The sequence below is a fragment of the Salvelinus sp. IW2-2015 genome, linkage group LG2 (assembly GCF_002910315.2).
Source record: "Salvelinus sp. IW2-2015 linkage group LG2, ASM291031v2, whole genome shotgun sequence".
NCBI lineage: Eukaryota > Metazoa > Chordata > Actinopteri > Salmoniformes > Salmonidae > Salvelinus > Salvelinus sp. IW2-2015.
In genome coordinates, this window is record NC_036839.1 from 39,387,772 (window position 1) to 39,396,258 (window position 8,487).

The window sequence follows — 8,487 nt, forward strand, 5'->3', positions numbered from 1 at the left end:
ATACCTCAGTTACATTTTAGTTTACTTTAAAAAAAAAACATGACCACTTAGACAACGACTTAAAGACGTGTCCGGAACTTTGGCGACTACTAAGTATTTTTTTTTAAAATCTCCCGCTTCTGGCTGGATGTGTTAATATGTGTATTCATTAACATGCATAATTTATGGGCAGAATTTCTTGTATTACACTCATTAGCCATGAAAGCCTAGTATGAACATTTCTGGAAGCTGCGCCAATTTCCTCCATTTTCCCCCACTTTTGGCGCACCTCATAGCAATCGAGTTCTAGCCAATGGATTCAGCCCCTCGCCCTTTGAGTGACAGCTAGCAAGATGACAAACAGCCAGAATGAAGAGAGGCACATGAGGTGGTGCGCATATGTGACTGTAGTAACACTGTTCGGGACGCCTTTTGCTTGTTTTTTTGTGTTTGGCTTCATGGTGTGTTGCCTTGTTTCAGAAGTGACTTGGTCGTTCCAATAAGCAGTGTCTAAAAATGGTGTTTAAACTGGAGAATTCTCTTTAATTTTAGAGAGTATTATTTAGGTAAAAGGGATTGGTTGTAATACAAAATGTAGGGGCCGGATCTTATAGAGGGGTTTAAAGTGTGATTCCATGTTTCTTAATTGCTATTGTTCACTGTTTTCGTTAGCTAGAGTGTTTTATTTTATTTTTGGATGCTTTGCGTGTTCTGTGTTTGAGTACTTTGTATTCATAGTGGCTATTGTGTTTCTTTGATCTCTTCTTTGTGTGAAATGTATTCTAGGGTGGCCCTTAGGTTTATTATTTTTCGGGTGCTGCTGTACTCACCCTGTGTTAATGGTTATCATAGTGGTTATTGGTTATGATTTCTGCTTCTCTTCTTCTGTTGTGAATGTTACAGTTGGCTAGGCTATTATATTTGCTCTCGTCTCTGTGTTTATAACTGCTATTCATAGTTGGCTAGGTTATTTTTTTCTCTGTCTCGTTGTCTAACTGTAATCATAGTGGGCTAAGCGCTTATATTTGCCTCTGTCTCTGTGTGAATGTTATCCTAAGTGCTAGGTTATATGTGATCTGTCTTCTGTATGGAATGTATCATAGTGGCCTTAGGTTATATTTGCCTCTGTCTCGTGTGTGAATGACATGCAATTAGTGGCTTAGGTTTATATTTTCTCTGTCTCTGTGTGAATAGTTTCATTAGTGGATAGGTTTATTGATCTGTCTCCTGTGTGAATGTATCATACGTGGCTAGGTTTAGGCTATTTCTCTCTTGTCTGCTGTGCATGATATGTAACGCGGACGAGATTATAGTGGCTGAGGTCTACATATTTGCTACTGTCTCCTGCTGTGGAATGCTATCCTGAGTCACGCTGGTGGTTGGCTAGGGTCTCTGGTGTCATTTTTTGATCTCGGTGCTTTGTGTGCTGTTCGGTGGGTTCATATGTATCATCTTTATTCGTGGCTAGGTTTATATTTTGCTCTCCGTCTCTGTAGGATGTATCATAGTCGGCTAGGTTATTTCATTTGATCTGTCTGCACCCTTTGTTTTTAATGTTCTATACGTGGCTAGGTTATATTTTGCTTCTGTTCTGTGTGAATTCGTCTCTATACCGTTGCGCTAGGCATCTTTACTACTTACTTTGCTCCCTGTTCCTCCTGTGTGTAATTGTTTTATTCAATACCTTTGTGGCTTCCAGGCCTTATGCTCCCAAGAGGCTTCATGTACTGTCTTCTTTTAATGATAGCATGATGGCCTTCTTGGCCCGCTCCTAATTTCGTAGACAGTTCTCTTTTGGCACCACCCTTTGTGTCCACTGGCAACACCAATGTGGAAGATGTTGTGTCAATGACTACCGCCGCGGTGCTTCATGCATCTAACGACTGGGAGGTACAGTTAGCCTTTGGAAATATTAATTTATTTTATTTAGATTTTTCCAACCTTTATTAACCAGGTTAGTGCCACGTTGGAGAACAAGTTCTCATTTACAACGCGAACCTGGCCAAGATATTAGAAAACGCAAGTGTGAAAACAAACAATATTCAGATGTTACACAGATAACATTAACGTACAATCAAATAAAACAGAATAATCTATCATAATACAGTGGTGTCCAATGGCGTAAGGATGTAAATGGCCAAAAAATAGGCCATAATATGCGAAAGTAAGTACAATTTATGAAATGAACATCCTGAGTGATAACGATGTGCAAGATGATGATGTGCCAAGTAGAAACTAGCTATTGTGCAAAAAGTGCAAAAATAAATATAAAAACAATCATATTGGGGATGAGGTAGGAGATGGGGGGCTATTTTACAGAGTGGGCGTGTGTACAGCCTGCACGATCGTGAGTAGCTGCTTCAATTGATAGCTGATTTGCTTAATGTTAGTGGAGGGAGATATGAGTTCTCCAATTCTGTCAGCGATTTTTGTCAAATTTCGTTCCAGTCATTGGTGCAGCAGAGAACTGGAATAATAGGCGGCCAAGTGAAGTGTGCTTTGGGATTGACTCAGGGAGATAATACATTCTGGAGCACGTGTTGTTTGCTACGGGGTGTTGTCTTATGGGTTAACCAGCTGGAGCTGGATAAGGCAGAGTTACCTAGCAAAAACCAGATTTATTAGTATGACCTGGAGCCAAGTGGGTCTGGCGCTGAATATGTAGCGGAGGGCCAGCCGACGAAAGCCATAACAGGCGCATGTGGGGGGTCTTGTATTATGGAGCTTTGGTGACAAAACAGACCGGCACTGTGATTAGCGACTTCATCCAAGTTTGGCTGAGTAGATGTTGGAGGCTATTTATTAAATGAACATCCCGAAGTCGAGATCATAGACTACGTGGCAGTTTTACGAGGTTTTGTACTGTTTGTGCCAAGTAAGAGTGGAAGGAGGCTTTGTTGTCCCATTCTAAGTTTAATTTTGTATTGGAGATGCTTTAATATGAGTCTGGATAGGAGAGTTTCAGTCTAGCCACATCACCTAGTATATTTGTGAGTTTGTCCACATATCTAGTTATTCAGAACTGTCCAAGAGTAGTTGAAATGTTAGTCATTTTTTGTGCGGACAGGTTGGAGGGGTTTTTGTGCGGGCCAGAGGATCGGTTTGAAAGCGCATGCATTTAGTTTTACTAGCGTTTAAGAGCAGTTTGCAGTTCCACGGAAGGAGTGTTGTGTATTGGCAGTTGAAGCTCGTCTTTGGCAGGGTTTTTAACACAGTGTCCCAAGAAGGGCAAGATGTATTTACAGAAATGTGTCGTCTGTTCATTCAGAGGTGAATCAAGGAATCACCCACAGCAAGAGCGACATCATTTATATTTAACAGAAAAAAGTATTCGGCCCGAAGAACCTTGAACCCTGTGTGTACCCTCAATAGAAGACTGCAAAAGGCCCGGACAAACAGTGCCCTCCGATTGACATCGACTACCTGAATTAACATCACTATACTTTTTTTGCTATGTATGTTTTTCTAACATTGGTTATCAATAAAATTACACATCCTCAGCAATCTCATTACCTAACAATACCCCATATTATGACATAATGCTAAAACATGTTTTTATAACATTTTTGCCATTTATAATATTATAAAAATTTAAAAACCGGAATATCCTTATTGTACTAAAAGTATTTTTTTAGAGCCTCTTGTCTATTGAGGACTCGAATTTAGAGCTCAGATGCTTTTATTCCTGTCTTCCATTGATTCATTCCTTCGAGATGTTTCTAGCATATCTTAATCTTTTGGACCCTCCTGTTTGTAAAATTTCAATTGGATGGTACATGATTGGGAAAGGCACCACATAACTTGTCCTATAAATGATGCACATAACTACAGCCCCGCTTTGGATTTTCTGCTAAAAGCGTTTGTCATCCGGGGCCCTAGCCAGAGCCGGACTTTGAACCCGACGATCAAACATCTCTGGAAAGACCTGGACAATAGCTGTGGCAACAAACGCTCCCCATTCCAACCTGACCAGAAGCTTTTTTGAGAGAGATCTGCAGAGAAGATAGCAATGGACAAACTCCCCAAATCCCGGGTTGCCATAGTCCTTGTGGTCTTATATCCAAGAAGACTTCGCTGTAATCGCTGCCTCAAAGGTTGCTCATACAAATTAGGCTGAGTTAAACGGGTCCTGAAGGACTTAAATGTAATGTTGATATTTTCTGTCATAAAAATAAATATTAATAAATTAGAGCAAAAATTTGCATATTGAATATAAACAATTTAAATAAATTTTAAAATAAGCTGTAACGTAATAAACTGTGGAATAAAATTCAAGGGGTCAGGGCTTGTATAGTGTTTGTTGTGCATCAGTTATTTTATTGGTTAAAAGTAGATGATGTAAAGACCCTCGGCATGATGATTCCAATATTGTTTATTTATGTATAATTAATTGGTTTCAAGTCAGCTTTTTTCTCTGTACAAACACAACATGCGGGCAACCTATTGCAATGTGCTCTCTATCATTCTTCTCTCTATTCTGCCTTTCAAATATTCTCTCTGGTGCGTTTCTCAGGAATTGTATCTCTAATATACCCTTGCTTTCACATTGCTCTCAGATTTCTGCAATCTACCTTGCTTTGCTCCGTATACGCGTCATGCTCCATTGTATGTGTCTGTTGACCCCTTCTCTTCTCCTTCTCTCCTCTGGTCCTTTCTCTCTCTTCTCTTCCTCCTTCTCCACTTTCTCCCTTCTCTCCTTTCTCGCTCAGCTTCTCTCCCTATCACACCCTTCGTCTCTTCTCTCATTCCCCCTTCTCCCTTCCCTCTCCCTTCCTCTCCTTTCTCTTATCTTCTCAATCCTTCTCCCTTCTCCTTTTTACCTTTCTCCCTTCTCGTCCGTTCTCCGCTTCTGATCCTTCTTCCCTTCTCTCCTTTCCCCTATCTCTCCCTTTCTCTCCTTCTCGCTTCCCCCTTCTCTCCCTTCACCCCTCTCTCCTTCTCCATCATTATAGATGTCATAAAGGCTAAATTAAAAGATCCTACTAAGCGTTATCTTTCACTGCGTTGAGTATAATGATGTCAACGACATTTCCCGATAAATAGACAACTGAAAGTGCCAGACTGGATTCAAATCATGAAGTACCCTAAAGCACTGCAAAGACCATTGAATATTGAACCCAGATAACAAGATTGTAGCTTTAATATAGGTCAATTCCCTATGAGGTGATCTTTAGACAAGGACTCAGGTAAAGTGGAGGGGGAGGGGGGTGAATGAGTTGTTGGGTGAAAGACATATCCAGATTGTAAGTTATTTAAATGCTCAATCCCCTGATAATTTTATGGTGTGCTGCCTCCTACACAGGCTAAGAGAGTCAGTCGTCAGAACAATTAAGAACGTGAGGGAGAAAGAGAAGGAGGAGAGAGAAAGAAAGGACAGACTGATTGAACTTTGGATAGTGACGTCAAAGAACGAGGGATGTAATATGAGAAAGGATAATGAAGAAATAACGAGACAAACAGAGAAATGAGAGGGACGCGCAAAACAGGCCAGAGAACAGCGAGACTCATTGGTTCCGCTGCTGCAATGCCATTCATGTGGACTTATCCGTAGTATAGGTTCTAAGCAGTTTGTGGTCAGTGCTTACAGAAGCACATAAAGCCTTTCTATAATTTAAATCCAGGCAGTGGTATAAATCATTATGCACAGACCATTGGTTCATTCGACCCGCACTAATACTTTACATGATCATCGAAGGATTCAGTCTGACCACTGGAAGGAGTGTGTTCCTGACACTGATAGGAGGGTGAGGGATGAAGGGAGGGCACAGAGAATGGGGAGCGAGGATGCACGCTAGAGAGAGGGAGAGGATGTGTTTCCTGACACTGATAGAGGGAGGGATGGAGGGATCGGTACACTCAAGAGAAATGTGAGACGCGCGATGAGAAATGAGGTATAGGGAGTGGTGATATTCTCTGTGACACTGAGTAAAGGGAGGTATCGTTTAGGTGAAGGGACATCGAGAGAATGGGTGAAGCTGAGGCACTTGATGGTCAGAAGAGAGGAGAGGGGAGATATAGGGGGAGAGATGGGAATAAGGAAGAAGAGGAGATAGGAATGAGGTTCATAGCTTCAGTTGATTTCATGACTTATTAAGTTCTTTCTCCTCAGACCGGAGAAAGAGATATGTCTCTGTAACACCTGGTTTAAGGTCTTAGAGTTAGGGTTAGCAGCGGAGGTTAGAGTTGAGGTTTAGCAGCTGGAGGTTAGAAGTTAGGGTTAGCAGAGGAGTTGCTAGTGTAGTGTTAGGGTCGCAGCAAGGTTAAGGGGTATGGAGTTAGGGTCAGCAGCAGAGGTTAGGGGTTTAAGAAGTTGGGCGTCAGAGGCAGAGGTAGGGTTTAGGATTAGGGTCAGCAGAGAGGTTAAGGGTTAGAGTTGTGAGGTCACAGCCGAGGGTTATGTTAGAGTTGGGTCAGCAGCCAGAGGTTAGTGTTAGAGTTAGGGTGCAGCCGCAGAGGTTGTGTTAGAGTATAGGGTCAGCAGCAGATGGTAGTGTTAGAGTTAGGGTCAGCAGAGAGGTTAGGTTAGAGTATAAGTTCAGCAGCAGAAAGTTAGGGGTTAGAGTTAGGGCAGAGCAGAGGTTAGTGTTAGAGTTTGGGGTGCAAGCAGAGGTTAGTGGTTTCTAGAGTTAGGAGTCAGCAGCAGAGGTTAGTGTTAGAGTTAGGGTCAGCAGAGGGTTAGGGTTAGGATTAGGGTCAGCAGCAGAGGTAGGGTTAGAGTTAGGGTCAGCAGCAGAGGTTTAGGGTTAGCAGTTAGGGTCGTCAGCAGAGGTTAGTGGTTAGAGTAGGGTCAGCGAGAGTTGTGTTAGAGTTAGGGTAGCAGCAGAGGTTGTGTTAGAGTTAGGTCAGCAAGCAGAGGTTAGGGGTTGGATTAAGGGGTCAGAGGCGAGGTAGGGTTCAGAGTTAGGTCAGCAGCAAGGTTAGGGTAGGATTAGAGGTTCAGCAGCAGACGGTTAGGGTTAGAGGTTAGGGTCAGCCAGCAGAGGTTATGTTAGAGTTAGGGTGCAGCAGAGGTTAGTGTTAGAGTTAGGGTCAGCAGCAGAGGGTTGTGTTAGATTAGGGTCAGCAGCAGAGTTTTTAGGGTAGGCATTAGGTTGCAGCAGAGGTCTGTCCCAATACACTCTCGTTAAGGTAGGGTTAGGTTAGCAGCAGAGGTAAGGTTTAGGGTTCATAAGATTTTACCTCCTATCCCTTCTGTTGCAGCTATCATTGAACAATGGAGGAAAGAGGGAGAGAGCTTTTAATTCTCCCTTGGATTTAAGAAGGCAGGGAAGAGAAGGGGAAAAGTCCTGTTGTTCTTTCTCCTGGTTTAAATTTATCACTCTGGTGTGTGTCATATCTACCTTTGTACCACTGGATCTAGAGTTTGCTACTGTGTGTTGTGTGTGTGTGTGTGTGTGTGTGTGTGTGTGTGTGTGTGTGTGTGGTGTTCTGTGTGTGTGTGTGTGTGTGTGTGTGTGTGTGTGTGTGTGTGTGTGTGTGTGTGTGTGTGGTGTGTGTGTGTGTGTGTGTGTGTGTGTGTGTGTGTGTGTGTGCTGTGTGAGAGAGAGTGATGAACAGGGCCAATGTACCCATAGAGTTCAGCAACATTAGAAAGAACACTAAAGATCTTTCTCTCCTATCCTTGATAAATGTTATATAGAGATCTCTCTCTTCATCATCTCTCTGTCTTGCTCTTCTTCTGTGTTTTCTCTGACCCCCTCTCTCTCTCATCTCTCGTCTCTCTAACCCCACCCACTCTCTGCTCTCTCTCACATCAGTGTCTTCTCGGTCTATCTCTCTCAATTTCATTTATTGGCATGGGAAACATCATGTTACATTGCCAAAGCAAGTGAGGTAGATCCATAAGCAAAAGTGAAATAAACAATAAAAACGAATAGTAAAACATTACACATACATGTTCCAAAAGAATAAAGACTTACAAATGTCATGTTATTGGTATATATACAGTGACGTAACGATGTACATAATGGTTAAAGAAAAGGAAAATAATCACTAATAAATGGGATTGTATTTACAGTGTTGTTACTTCACAATGGTTTCCCTTCTAGTGACAAGGTACAAATCTTGCTTGTGTAATGGCACACTGAGGTATTTCACACCAGTCGAATGGATTTGTTTTCAAATTCTTTGTGATATTGTAATACTAGAGGGTAATATGTTGTCTACCAATATGGTCATATTTGAGGAGGTTTAGGAAGTGCAGGAGCTCAGTTCATCATTTGTGGACAGTGTGCACATACGCCTCGTCTTCTCTTGAGAGGCAGGTCTGCTTGCGGCCTCTCTGCATAGGCAAGGTATGCTTCACTGAGTCTGTACATAGAAAGCTTTCCTTGAGTTTGGTCAGTCAAGTGGTCAGGTATTCTGCCACTGTGTGCTCTCATGTTTTAGGCCAAGTGCATTCTATGTTGCTCAGTTTTATTGATTAATTTTCTCCAAAATGTGTCAAGTAATTATCTTTGTTTCTCATGATTTGGTTGGGTCTATGTGTTGCTGTCTGGGGCTCTGTGG